The following is a 15571-nucleotide window of genomic DNA, read 5'->3' as shown; positions in this document are numbered from 1 at the left end:
ATTCCTTAACCTGTATTAGTTTCCTGGAGCTGCTCTTATAAATAATATTACAAACTGGGTAGCTTTAAAATTGATTCTCTCACAATTCTTGAGACTAAAATCCAAAATCAAGGTGTCAGCAGGGTCATGCACCCTCTGAAATCTCTATAGGAAAATCCTTCCTCCCTTCCTTCCAGTTTCTAGAAGTTCTAGGCAGCCCCTGACTTGTGGGAGCAAAACCCCAGTCTCTGCCTCTGTCTTTACATGGCCATCAGTTTGTGTCTGTCTGTGGCCAAATCCTCCCATTCTTGTAAAGACATCAGCTATATTGAATTAGGGCCTACCCTAGTCCAGTAGGCCCTCATTTTAACCTAACCACATCAGCAAACATCCTATTCCCAAATAACATCATATTCACTGGTGCCAGAGTTAGGACCTCAACATATCTTTTGGGAGAACATAATTCAACCATAACAGCACTCCTTTCTCTAATTATATTGACAATGTGAATGTTATAGCATGAAAAGGCAAACAGGGAGGAAAGGTTGGTTAAGTAACTGGGCTTAGAGAGACAGCACCCATTTAGTATGTTATTAATATAAGGATAGATAGTTGTTTGCACCACTAATCTATGAGTTTTCAAAGGTTAAGAACCGGAATGATTGAACTGGCAGGGCAGATGAGGATTAGAGAACCCTGATAGGAAAATAGCCTCCACTTCTTAGAAAAATGTTCAGGCTAGAGCCCTAATCAGGTCACTCTGTACTCTCTGAAGAAGGTAACCCTTTCAAGCAGCCAAGTCATTCTAAGGGGCTGTGATCCTACACCATCTGGTTAGAAAGTGACAATCACGATCCTAATAATAGCCATCATTTACTGACTGCTTCCTATGTGGCAGGCACTTGCTAAGTCTTGTGTTATACACATTCTTTCATTCAGTCTTCACAAATTACCATTAACTCTCAAATGGTAATGATTCCTAACTGTTCTTCTCTGCACCAAAACAGGAAGAGAAACCCTGCTAGTTTCTCTTTATTCCATCATTCACAGTGATGCTGTCATCTTTTGTCCTTACCTCCACCCTCCTACGCAGTGTTATTCTCTGAATAATAATAATCATGAAAGTTGAGCTATGTTCCATCTAGCCTTCCTGGGTACTGGGCTCTTAAGAGGCCAAGATGAACTAGCAATGATCCTTCTCAGTCATTACAGATTCAGTATAAAAACACAGAAGGCACAAAAGCATATACTTTTTTGTTCAACAGACTATGGTATTTGAAATGATTTTATAACTTTGATGACAAAGCTCCAGTCACTAAAACCATAAACAGAGATTAACATTGCTTCAGGCTGCAGTATTTCAGAACATAAACTTGTTCCTTCTAGCTATTTTTCCAGACCTGTCATACTCGTACTAATTTGCAAAACTTAACTACTGGCCTCTAATTGTCATGTTTCAAATTGATGTGGTTACAGAAGCAGCCACAAAAGGCTAAAGTTTATCTCATGACCTAAAGATCTGGGCAGTATGGGCTAGTTCCAGGGAACTACTCTGGATAGCTTACTCAGAGACGCTGCCCAAGGTGACCTGTCACGTATGCTGTAAATACTACTGCTTTCTTATTAGACGAAAGTAGAAAGCTTAAGGAATGCCTCTCAATGCATTTGTGTGTTGGAAAAACTGAAAGATCATTACTGAAATCTCAGATTTAGAAGGGTCAGTTCAGTTCAGCTCAGTCGCTCAGTCATGTCCAACAGTTTGCAATCCCACGGACTGAAGCACACCAGACTTTCCTATCCATCACCAACTCCCAGAGCTTGCTCAAACTCATGTCCATTGAGTCGGTGATGCCATCCAACCATTTCATCCCCTGTCATACCCTTATCCATCTGCCTTCTATCTTTCCCAGCATCATGGTCTTTTCTAAGGAGTCAGTTCTTCACATCAAGTAGCCAAAATATTGGAGCTTCAGCTTCAGCATCAGTCCTTCCAATGAATATTCAAGACTGATTTCCTTTAAGATTAACTGGTTTTATCTCCTTGCAGTCCAAGGGACTCTCAAAAGTCTTCTCCAACACCACATTCAAAAGCATCAATTCTTTGGCACTCAGCTTGCTTTATGGTCCAACTCTCACATCATATGTGAATACTGGAAAAACTATAGCTTTGACTAGATGAATCTTTGTTGGCAAAGTAATGTCTCTGCTTTTTAATATGCTGTCTAGGTTGGTCATAGCTTTTCTTCCAAGGAGCAAGCATCTTTTAATTTCATGGCTGCAGTCACCATCTGCAGTGATTTTGGAGCCCCCAAAATAGTCTCTCACTGTTTCCACTGTTTCCCCATCTATTTGCCATGAAGTGATGGGACCAGATGCCATGATCTTCATTTTTTGAATGTTGAGTTTTAAGACCAAGTTTTTCACTCTCCTCTTTCACTTTCATCAAGAGCCTCTTTAGTCCTTCTTCACTTTCTGCCATAAGGGTGGTGTCATCTGCATTTCTGAGGTTATTGATATTTATCCTGGCAATCTTGATTCCAACTTGTGCTTCATCCAGGCTGGCATTTTGCCTGATGTACTCTGCATAGAAGTTAAATAAGCAGGGTGACAATATACAGCCTTGACATACTCCTTTTCCTATTTGGAACCAGTCTGTTGTTCCATGTCCAGTTCTAACTGTTGCCTCTTGACCTGCATACTGATTTCTCAAGAGGCAGGTCAGGTGGTCTGGTATTCCCATCTCTTGAAGAATTTTCTACAGTTTGTAGTGATCCACACAGTCAAAGGCTTTGGCATAGTCAATAAAGCAGAAATAGATGTTTTTCTGGAATTCTCTTGCTTTTTCTATGATCCAATGGATGTTTACAATTTGATCTCTAGTTCCACTGCCTTTTCTAAATCCACCTTGAACATCTGGAAGTTCTTGGTTCATATACTGTTGAAGCCTGGCTTGGGGAATCTTGAGCATTACTTTGCTAGCGTGTGAGATAACTACAATTGTTCAGTAGTTTGAACATTCTTTGAAATTGCCTTTCTTTAGGATCGGAATGAAAACTGCCCTTTTCCAGTCTTGTGGCCACTGCTGAGTTTTCCAGATTAACTGGCATATTGAGTGCAGCACTTTAACAGCATCATCTTTTAGGACTTGAAAGAGCTCAGCTGGAATTCCATCACCTCCACTAGCTATTTCCATAGTGATGATTCCTAAGGCCCACTTAACTTCAGACTCTAGGATGCCTGGCTATAGCCCAGTGATCACACCATTGTGGTTGTCTGGGTCATGATGATCTTTTTTGTATACTTCTTCTGTATATTCTTGCCACCTCTTCTTTATATCTTCTGCTTCTGTTAGGTCCACACCATTTCTGTGCTATAGTGTGTCCATCTTTGCATGAAATGTTCCCTTGGTATCTCTAATTTTCTTGAAGAGATCTCCAGTCTTTCCCATTCTACTGTTTTCCTCTATTTCTTTGTACTGATTATTGAGGAAGGCTTTCTTTCTCTCCTTGTTATTCTTTGGACCTCTGCATTCAGATGGGTATATCTTTCCTTTTCTCCTTTGCCTTTAGCTTCTCTTCTTTTCACAGCTATTTGTAAGGCCTCCTCAGGCAACTATTTTGCCTTTTTGAATTTCTTTTTCTTGAGGATTGTCTTGATCCCTGCCTCCTATACAATGTCATAAACCTCCATCCATAGTTCTTCAGGCATTCTGAGATCTAATCACTTGAATCTATTTGTCACTTCCACTGTATAATCATAATCTTCCCTGGTGGCTCAGATGGTAAAGCATCTGCCTGCAGTGCGGGAGACCCGGCTTCTATCCCTGGGTTGGGAAGATCTCCTGGACAAGGAAATGGCAACCCACTCCAGTACTTTTGTCTGGAGAATCCCACGGACAGAGGAGCCTGGTAGTCTACAGTCCATGGGATCACAAAGAGTCGGACACAACTGAGCGACTTCACTTTCACTGTATAATCATAAGGTATTTGATTTGGGTCATTCCTGGATGGTCCAGTGGTTTTCCCTACTTTCTTCAATTTAAATCTGAATTTTACAATAAGGAGTTCATGATCTGAACTACAGTTAGCTCCCAGTCTTGTTTTTGCTGACTGTACAGAGCTTCTCCATCTTTGGCTGCAAGGAATATAATCAATCTGATTTCGGTGTTGACTATCTGATGATGTTCATGTGTAGAGTTGTCTCTTTTGCTGTTGGAAGGGGGTGTTTGCTATCACCAGTTCATTCTCTTGGCAAAATTTTCCCTTAGCCATGCATCATTTTGTACTCTAAGGCCAAACTTGCCTTACTCCAGGTGTCTCTTGACTTCCTACATTTGCATTCCAGTCCTCTACAATGAAGAGGACCCTCTCTCTCTCTCTCTCTCTCTCTCTCTCTCTCTCTCTCTCTCTCTCTCTCTCTCTCTCTATCTCTCTTTTTGTATTAGTTCTAGATGGTCTTGTCAGTTCAGTTCAGTCAGTTCAGTCGCTCAGTCGTGTCTGACTCTTTGCAACCCCATGAATCATAGCACGCCAGGCCTCCCTGTCCATCACCAACTCCCAGAGTTCACTCAGACTCACATCCATCGAGTCTGTGATGCCATCCAGCCATCTCATCCTCAGTCGTCCCCTTCTCCTCCTGTTCTCAATCGCTCCCAGCATCAGACTCTTTTCCAATGAGTCAACTCTTCTCATAAGGTGGCCAAAGTACTGGAGTTTCAGCTTTAGCATCATTCCTTCCAAAGAAATCCCAGGGCTGATCTCCTTCAGAATGGATTGATTGGATCTCCTTTCAATCCAAGGGACTCTCAAGGGTCTTCTCCAACACCACAGTTCAAAACCATCAATTCTTCAGCACTTAGCCTTCTTCACAGTCCAACTCTCGCATCCATACATGACTACTGGAAAACCATAGCCTTGACTAGATGGACCCTAGTCGGCAAAGTAATGTCTCTTCTTTTGAATATGCTATCTAGGTTGGTCATAACTTTTCTTCCAAGGAGTAAGCATCTTTTAATTTCATGGCTGCAATCACCATCTGCAGTGATTTTGGAGCCCCAAAAAATAAAGTCTGACACTGTTTCCACTGTTTCCCCATCTATTTCCCATGAAGTGATGGGACCAGATGCCATGATCTTCGTTTAGGTCATCATAAAACCATTCAACTTCAGCTTCTTTGGCATTAGTGGTTGGGGCATTGACTTGGATTACTGTGATACTGAATGATTTGCCTTTGAAATGAACAGAGATCATTCTGTCATTTTTGAGATTGTACCCAAGTACTGCTTTCAGATTCTTTTGTTGACTATGAGGGCTACTCCATTTTTTCTAAGGGATTCTTTCCCACACTAGTAGATTTAATGGTCATCTGAATTAAATTCACCCATTCTAGTTCATTTTAGTTCACTGATTCCTAGAGTGTTGATGTTCACCCTTGTCTCCTGTTGGACCACTTCCAATTTACCCTAATTCATGGGCAGAACATTCTAGGTTCCTATGCAATATTGTTCTTTACAGCATTGGACTATAAAGAAAGCTGAGCACAGAAGAATTGATGCTTTTGAACCGTGGTGTTGGAGAAGACTCTTGAGAGTCTCTTGGACTGCAAGGAGATCCAACCAGTCCATCCTAAAGGCGATCAGTCCTGGGTGTTCATTGGAAGGACTGATGTTGAAGCTGAAACTCCAATACTTTGGCCACCTGATGTGAAGAACTGACTCATTTGAAAAGACCCTGATGTTGGGAAAGACTGAGGGCAGTAGGAGAAGGGGATGACAGAGGATGAGATGGCCGGATGGCATCACTGATTCAATGGACATGAGTTTGGGTAAACTCCAGGAGTTGGTGATGGACAGGGAGGCTTGGCGTGCTGCAGTTCATGGGGTCGCAAAGAGTCGGACACAACTGAGCAATTGAACTGAACTGCACTGAACTGAACAGCATTGGAAGGGTCAGATTGGCAAACTATTCACTCTTCTGTAACATTACTGGTTGCTAATTGTGTAGCCCACTTTTAGATATTCATTTCTCCAATTCAGAGGAACTCTATAGAATCCATTAGGTTGAGCAGAAACCTATGATCTTAGTGGTCCACCTTGGATCAGTTCTGTGGGCATAGAAGTTGCTGGCATCTTCTAAGTCTTTTTTAGTCATATTTCCATTATCTAACAGTTGCATAACTTATTTAGTGAAAAATATAAAAATTATGTTTATTTTCATCACATATCATCTTGGTAAATCTTTATATATTTATGTTAACTCTTTCACAAAATATATTCCTACTACTTATCTAATGCAAATTAAATCTGTATCAAACATCTATTCTAAAGCTACTGATAAAATTTGACAGTTCAAAACCAGTGGAAGAATTTTCCCACTACTTCCCTTGGGCTCAAATTAATCCATTTATAGTTACTCTGGGTATGGTCTGTCAGTTACACATTCATCTAGTTAAAAAACCATCCAACTCACATTACTCCTACATGTCTACGAGGATGTTGTAAAAAATATAACATTTTTATTCTACTTTTTTATAAAATAAATCATTAATGTAAGCCTGTTATACAAAATGAGCTGGTTTTATGAACCCACACTGGTTCCTAGTGGTCCTAACAAGCACTGTTTTAATGACACATTCTAATAAATAAATTGAGATTTAAACAAAATATGTTATAGTTAACAAACTGAGAAAGTATTTTGCTATGTTAAATACAGAATACTTTGACTTTCTTAAAAATCAAAGATCCAGAAGTACTGACGATCTCGTGGATAATGCTATACACTAGAGCTCTAAGAAGTAATTTAGTATTTACCTAAAACGTTATACTAAGTGTTGCATATACGTTATCTTATTTAATGTGTCTTCAAACTTTCATTTCTCCTATAGTGAAAGTTTATCTTATGAACCCAGAGATCTAGACACCGATGGCAGTGCTACTTTGTCATGCAGTTCTGGTTATAGCCACTCATTTACCAGGTCAATTTTTATACCTACTGGCAAATGAAACTGTCAATAATGCAAGTCAAACACTCCTCATTAAATGTTTTTGGTTTAGCCTAAGAAAATTTCCAGTCTATGTCTTGACGATTAAGTCCTCATGAATTAAGATATCCAACCTAATGTCAAGCTTATATTTTGAACTAGAAGCATGTTAATCACTTTTTTCCATCTGCTTTGACAGTCCCTTAATATAATCTCAAAATTGTAATTCTTCTATGATTCTCTTATTTGTATCTTAATAATAATTTTCAATAGTATGTGTCAACTCCATGGTGGATTGCTACCTAGGTATTAAGACCCCTGGAGGAGGGCATGGCAAACCCACTCCAGTATTCTTGGCTGGAGAAGTCCATGGACAGAGGAGCCTGGCAGTCTACAGTCCATGGGGATGCAAAGAGTCAGACATAACTGAAGTGACTTAGCATGCACTTTGTATATAGGATATCTCTTCTCTCCTCCAAAGAAAATCAGTGTCTTTTCTAATATAATGTGATATTGTGATTTATAGTAAGATATTTGGTCTTTGTCCCCTTTTTTGGCAAGAGCTCCTAAAACTCTTGAAATTTCCTGGGAATGAGAGCAACAAATATATCTTTTGTTATGTTGATGATATGGCTTCCAGAAAGCAGGTAAGGATGGAAACTGCTCAAAAAGGAAACAACTGTGTGAACAGAGGATTGGAATCTTAGCTCCCCTCCACCCCCACACCCACTCTGGGAGTCCAACCTCTAGGGAGGGGAGAAGGGTTGGGATCTGAGTTCAGTAACCAATGGTCAATGATTTAATCAACTGTGCCCATGCAATAAAGCCTCAATAAAAGAGATGGGAATACCAGACCACCTGATTTGCCTCTTGAGAAATGTGTATGCAGGTCAGGAAGCAACAGTTAGAACTGGACATGGAACAACAGACTGGTTCCAAATAGGAAAAGGAGTACGTCAAGGCTGTATATTGTCACCCTGCTTATTTAACTTCTATGCAGAGTACATCAAGCAAAATGCCAGCCTGGATGAAGCACAAGCTGGAATCAAGATTGTGAGGAGATATATCAATAACTTCAGATATGCAGATGATACCACCCTTATGGCAGAAAGTGAAGAAGAACTAAAGAGCCTCTTGATGAAAGTGAAAGAGGAGAGTGAAAAAGTTGGCTTAAAACTCAACATTCAAAAAACTAAGATCATGGCATTTGGTCCCATCATCTCATGGCAAATAGATGGGGAAACAGTGGAAACAGTGAGAGACTTTATTTTGGGGGGGCTCCAAAATCACTGCAGATGGTGATTGCAGCCATGAAATTAAAAGATGCTTGCTGCTTGGAAGAAAAGCTATGACCAACCTAGACAGCATGTTAAAAAGCAGAGACATTACTTTACCAACAAAGATCCATCTAGTCAAAGCTATAGTTTTCCCAGTATTCATGTATGGATGTGAGAGCTGGACTATAAAGAATCCTGAGTGCTGAAGAATTAATGATTTTGAACAGCGGTATTGGAGAAGGCTCTTGAGAGTCCCTTGGACTCCAAGGAGATCCAACCAGTCCATCTTAAAGGAAATCAGTCCTGAATATTCAGTAGAAGGACTGATGCTGAAGCTGAAACTCCAATACTTTGGCCACCTGATGCAAAGAACTGACTCATTTGAAAAGATCCTGATGCTGGGAAAGATTGAAAGCAGGAGGAGAAGGGGACAAAAGAGGATGAGATTGCTGGACGGCATCACTGACTCAATGGACATGAGTTTGAGTAAACTCCAGGAGTTGCCAATGGACAGGGAGGCCTGGCATGCTGCAGTCCATGGGGTCGCAAAGAGTTGGACACGACTGAGTGACTGAACTGAAGTGAAAAATCCAAGAAGACAGGATTTGGATTGCTTCTGTGTTGAACAGCACCTGGAGATTCAGGAAGAGTGGAATGGAAGTTCTGTGCCTTTTCTCCATATCTTGCCCTATGCATCTCTTCCATCTGGCTGTTCTTGAAGTATATCCTTTGATAATAAATCAGTAAACTACTAAATAGAATGTTTCTTTGAGCTCTGCAAGCAACTCTGGAAAATTAACCAGACCCAAGGGGATTAGGGAGGGTTGAGGGGGTGGGTCTTTGGAAACCGTAATTCATAACCAGTTGGTCAAAAGCACAGGTGGCCACCTGGGCTTGCAACTGGCATCTGAAGTGGTATGTGAGTGGGGTGTGGAGAATACAGGGAGACAGTCTTCAGGGACTGGGCCCTAAAGTGGGATCTAGTGCTTCTGGTAGCTCAGAAGTAAAGAAACTGCCTGTAACACAGGAGATGCAGGAGACATGCGTTTGATCCCTGGGTTGGGAAGATCCCCTGGAGAAGGAAATAGCAACTCACTCCAGTATTCTTGCTTGGGAAATCTCATGAACAGAGAAGCCTGGAAGGCTACAGTCCCTGAGGTTGCCGAAGAGTCAGACATGACTTAGCACCTAAACAACAAAGTGCTAGCTCCAGATAGATGGTGTCAGAATTGAGTTGAGTTGTAGGACAGCCAGCCGGGATCTGAGAACCACCTGATAGTATGGGAGAACCGTCCCCATACATTGACAATGGGTACAGAATCATTAGACAGATTCTTCGTTTTAGATTCTTCATCCCACCAGGTATAATTTTCTATTTATTACCCTTTGTCATAAGATCAAATGTATTTTGCATGTAAGCTATGCTTTTAGACATATTGGAGCTATAACTATTTTATAACTTCTTTACCAATTATTTTCTTACATGAATTACTACAAATAATCCTTCCAGCTGTTTTTATTTCTATAATAAACCATTTAATAGCTTTACAGAAATGATTTTTCCCCTTCTGCATCACATGCATCTTTTTCTTCCTAGGATGAAGGAAACCATTTGAGAAAGAAAGCCAAAAGAAAACGATTCCAAGGAGACAGACAAGATTCAAAAGTCAAAGTCAAGTTGACTTTTTTCAGTCAAGTAGAAACTTTCATTATAAGTTAAAGTAAGTAAAGAAACTGTAGCACTGGAGTAACTGAATAAGAATACAATGTTACCCACAGAAGACTAATTCAGACCTTGCAAAAAGAGGCAAAGGCCAGTTCGACATGAAACATGAATCCTGCTACAAACACACACATACACACACACAGGGAAGCAAAAGAACAAGAAACATTGTCATCATCCTGCTATAAAAGTAACAGGTCATGGTAGCTACTCACTTTCTATTGAGAAAAAAAGGCTGACTAGAGAGTTATCTGGCATATATCAGAGAAACAAAGACTAACATTCCATAATATTTCACAAAACACATTCACATCATTATTTCACTTAATCCTTCCCCAAACCAGGCAAGGCACATATTATCTTGCAGATAATTTACCTAAAATTGTTAAGTCACTAAAGCTAACAAGGGTTAAAGCTAGAATTCTAACCAAGCCTACTGAAACTAAATTATATTCTTTTGCTATTATATTGCTATAGCAGAGTGCTCCTGAACAAAAATCAATATTATAAAATGATAAATCTTAAAAAGATAAAACCTAGTCTCAAGTTTCTCACTAGCCACCTCTCCCAGGCAATTCATCAGTAGTAAATGACACAAACAATGAAATCAGTAAGAAAAAAAATAGACTTGAACAATCAAGTGGGTAGATTATGGTTATGTGATAAGTGGTATGAAATGAACAGGGCTTCCCTGGTGGCTCAGTGGTAAAGAATCCACCTGCCAATGCAGGAAATTCAGGGGGCACGGGTTTGATCCCTGGGTCAAGAAGATCCCCTGGGTAGGGAATGGCAGCCCACTCCAGTATTCATGCCTGGAAAATCCCATGGACAGACTACAATCTATGAGGTCACAAAAGAGTCAGACACGACTTAGCAACTCAAAAACAGCAACATGAAATCAACAGGTTCTTCTGGCAAGTAAATTAACTTACCATTAGTTTTCCTGTTGAAGGCTCTAATCATCATCTATAATATTTATGCCTTTGGATAACCTGAACTAAGCAATTCTGCTGTGAGTCTTCACTGTGGACTGAATTTACTGTCCATATAATAGACACACTTTCATTTGTATAACTAAAGTATAACTCCAAGATATCACAATAAGTGTTTCCAGGGAGAAATATAGTTCAATGTTTGCTTTTATGCTCATTTATTAAATCATTAAATATTGTGTATCCTAGAGTTAAGTAACACTGATTTTAAAACTAGTAACCTATTCAGTTCAGTTCAGTCGCTCACTCGTGTCCGACTCTTTGTGACCCCATGAATCGCAGCACCCCAGGCCTCCCTGTCCATCACCAGCTCCCAGAGTTCACTCAGATTCACATCCATCGAGTCAGTGTTGCCATCCAGCCATCTCATCCTCGGTCATCCCCTTCTCCTCCTGCCCCCAATCCCTCCCAGCATCAGAGTCTTTTCCAATGAGCCAACTCTTCACATGAGGTGGCCAAAGTACTGGAGTTTCAGCTTTAGCATCATTCCTTCCAAAGAAATCCCAGGGTTGATCTCCTTCAGAATGGACTGGTTGGATCTCCTTGCAGTCCAAGGGACCCTCAAGAGTCTTCTCCAACACCACAGTTCAAAAGCATCAATTCTTTGGCACTCAGCCTTCTTCACAGTCCAACTCTCACATCCATACATGACTACTGGAAAAACCATAGCCTTGACTAGACAGACCTTAGTCGGCAAAGGAAAGTCTCTGCTTTTGAATATGCTATCTAGGTTGGTCATAACTTTTCTTCCAAGGAGTAAGCATCTTTTAATTTCATGGCTGCAGTCACCATCTGCAGTGATTTTGGAGCCCCCCAAAATAAAGCGTGACACTGTTTCCACTGTTTCCCATCTATTTCCCATGAAGTGACTGAAAGAGATGGGAATATCAGACCACCTGACCTGCCTCTTGAGAAATCTGTATGTAGGTCAGGAAGCAACAGTTAGAAGTGGACATGGAACAACAGACTGGTTCCAAATAGGAAAAGGAGTACACCAAGGCTGTATATTGTCACCCTGCTTATTTAACTTCTATGCAGAGTACATCATGAGAAATGCTGGACTGGAAGAAACACAAGCTGTAATCAAGATTCCCAGGAGAAATATCAATAGCCTCAGATATGCAGATGACACCACCCTTATGGCAGAAAGTAAAGAGGAGCTAAAAAGCCTCTTGATGAAAGTGAAAGAGGAGAGTGAAAAAGTTGGCTTAAAGCTCAACGTTCAGAAAACGAAGATCATGGCATCCGGAAATGGGAAATAGATGGGGAAACAGTAGAAACAGTGTCAGACTTTATTTTGGGGGGCTCCAAAATCACTGCAGATGGTGATTTCAGCCATGAAATTAAAAGATGCTTACTCCTTGGAAGAAAAGTTATGACCAACCTAGATAGCATATTCAAAAGCAGAGACATTACTTTGCCGGCTAAGGTCCATCTAGTCAAGGCTATGGTTTTTCCTGTGGTTATGTATGGATGTGAGAGTTGGACTGTGAAGATGGCTGAGCACCAAAGAACTGATGCTTTTGAACTGTGGTGTTGGAGAAGACTCTTGAGGGTCCCTTGGACTGCAAGGAGATCCAACCAGTCCATTCTGAAGGAGATCAACCCTGGGATTTCTTTGGAAGGAATGATGCTAAAGCTGAAACTCCAGTACTTTGGCCACCTCATGTGAAGAGTTGACTCATTGGAAAAGACTCTGATGCTGGGAGGGATTGGGGGCAGGAGGAGAAGGGGATGACCGAGGATGAGATGGCTGGATGGCATCACGGACTCGATGGATGTGAGTCTGAGTGAACTCCGGGAGATGGTGATGGACAGGAAGGCCTGGCGTGCTGCGATTCATGGGGTCACAAAGAGTCAGACACGACTGAGTGACTGAACTGAACTGAACTGAACTGAACTGAACTGATGAGACCAGATGCCATGATCTTCATTTTCTGAATGTTGAGCTTTAAGCCAACTTTTTCACTGAATGTTGGACAAAGGCTACACTTTCATTAGACTGTTGAATTTTTAAGTCTGAAAAGAAAGAAATTTTGTGTTTCAGGGATGAGCTGGGCTAAAATTGCTTTTATAGAATAATTTGGCAGCCAGATTGTCTCTTTTGTAACACTCCAGAACACCTGGTAGAAAGAAAACCCTGACCCCAGAACTGAAAGGGAAATTGAAAACGAAGACATCTGGTCTCCCTAATGACAGCCACACTCTGCTTTGCTAGCACTTGCCTGGTTCTCACAATGTGTCCTGTGAATTACATCAGAGCCCCAGCTCTCTGGAACCCAAATTCAAAGCTCTAAATTCCTGTGGAGAACCCCAGGCTTCAAACAGTTTCTAACACTGTTATGTCAAAGAGAAGCTGTTTCTAATCTAGTACATCTCACAAACAACATTCCTCTTATGCACTGCTGGTAAAGTGCCAAATTCTGAACCTCTGCCTACTGTTTTTGCAACATACAAAACCAGATTCTGGTGATGGGAGAAAGGTTTCTTTTATTTTTGCCATCATTTAGGATTTTTAGCCTTAACTAAATTTCCTGAAATTCTTCATTTCTCTAAGTTTTCTGATGTCTCTATCCTATCCCACCTCCAACATGATATAGAGAAAGAACATTAACAATCAAGAGTACTGAATTCTGACATCCCATCTTCCTTTAAATAGCTGTGCAACTTAGAAATCACTTAACTTCTCTGAACCTCTTTTCCTTCCAGTGAAAAATGAGAGATCAGACTTATGGCTTTCAAGCTATTATACTTGGACTACAGAGGCCAGGATTCTGGGAACAGCAGAGTACTCTCTGCCAAAAAGAAGAAGGAGGAGGGGGAGGAAAAGAAAAGGAGAAGGAAGAGGAAGGGAAGAGAGAGACGATGAGGATGCAGAGCAGAAGGAAACTTATTCTACCTAAGGAGTCCATCTATTGCTTTTATTTTTCCTATAGATTAAGGCTCTTCATGAGACTTTGCATAAGACTTTTTTGACACTATAAAAAAAAGTAGTTCTGCTGCTGAAAGAGGTTAAAATGATCTCTGGGGTTCTTTACAGCTCTAAAATTCTGTTAATGATCATGACAGCTACCTTTCACTACAGTTTCATTTAGCGTCTCCCATATGCCAGCTCCTTTTCATCCGTCATTTTTATCTAATCCTCATGACAGCTCTGCAAAGTATTTATTATTCTATTTCCTTTCCTGTGGCTTGCAGCTTATTAGGGAAGGAAACAGGATTTATACCAGTATGTGTCAGGCCTAAAGACCATGTATTTTCTATTCTCACTATAGGATTCCATGATTGATATTAAATTAAAAATCTTTAAGAAAATTGCTTAGAATATTAACAGGTGTGACAGGCAGAATAATGACTCCTCAAAGATATCCATATCCTAATCCCCAGCACTAGTAAAAGGAACTTCACAGATGTGATAAGTTAAAGAATCTGAGATGGGAAAATTATTCTAGGCTATCAAGGCAGGTCCCATATCACACAGAGAAGGCACTGGCACCCCGCTCCAGTACTCTTGCCTGGAAAATCCCATGGAAGGAGGAGCCTGGTAGGCTGCAGTCCATGGGGTCGCTAAGAGTTGGACACGACTGAGCGACTTCACTTTCACTTTTCACTTTCATGCATTGGAGAAGGACATGGCAACCCACACTCCAGTGTTCTTGCCTGGAGAATCCCAGGGACAGGGGAGCGTGGTGGGCTGCCGTCTACGGGGTCGCACAGAGTCACGACTGAAGTGACTTAGCAGCAGCAGCATAATCACAGCTACTCTTACAAGGGTAGAAAAAGACGGAAGAGTCAGAAAAGGAAATATGATGATGGAAGCAGAGAACCAGAATAATGAAGCATGAGAGAGATTGGACCAACCTTTGCTGGCTTAGTCAAGTGATGCCATGAGTCAAGAATGAGGGTAGCCTCTAGAAGCTGGAAACATTCTCCCCTTGAACCTCCTGAAAAAAACACAGATCTGCCAACACATTGATTTTAGCTTAGCAAGATAATTTTGGACTTCTGACCTTCAGAACTGTAAGATAATAAGTTTCTATTATTCAAGCCACTAGGTTTGTGGGAACTTGTTACAACAGCAACAGGAAACTAATACACAGGGCACTACTGAGTGGTTGTCTGTAATTTTCCTTAGAGGACTTGAGCACAGACGGTGTGATATCAGTATCACATGATGCCACATTATTAGGCTGATTACGAGCCAGGTACAATTAGATGCTCTAATCAGGAACTTGGACTCCACAGAAGGCCAGCTAGCTTTACACCCCAAAGCCACATTCCTGAGGTAATGTGACCACTCCTCCTGTTACCAATTACACTGATTATCAGCAGATGTTTTATTAGTTTCCACACTTCATGTCAAAAAAAAATTGGTGAAGGAAATGGCAACCCACTCCAGTATTCTTGCCTAGGAAATCCCATGGACAAACTCTGAGCCTGGTGGACTACAGTCCATGGGGTTGCAAAGAGGCAGACACAACTTAGCAACTGAGTACATGTCAAAAAATAGGATCTTACTGGTGAAATGAGAGGCTTATTAGTTAGCAGAGTGAATGTTAAAAATACATCGTCCTACACTGATATGGCAAAGATTGTGAAATGGTCACAAATGGTCAGTGAGT

The 15571-nt window shown here is 40.9% G+C and overlaps 1 long non-coding RNA gene across 1 annotated transcript in view; it reads right to left on the bottom strand.

The window, feature by feature from the left end:
• Window positions 1-14944, bottom strand: part of LOC121817520 (uncharacterized) — a 58677-nt gene extending 43733 nt beyond the window's left edge. The window contains exon 1 of the long non-coding RNA XR_006057469.2: window positions 14811-14944. This is a non-coding gene — a long non-coding RNA (uncharacterized LOC121817520). The remainder of the gene's footprint in view (window positions 1-14810) is intronic.
• Window positions 14945-15571: the final 627 nt, after the last annotated feature.

This window comes from Ovis aries, chromosome 1, assembly GCF_016772045.2.
Source record: "Ovis aries strain OAR_USU_Benz2616 breed Rambouillet chromosome 1, ARS-UI_Ramb_v3.0, whole genome shotgun sequence".
NCBI lineage: Eukaryota > Metazoa > Chordata > Mammalia > Artiodactyla > Bovidae > Ovis > Ovis aries.
Note: the sequence above shows the minus strand (reverse complement) of the source record. Positions and strands in the feature narration are given on the sequence as shown.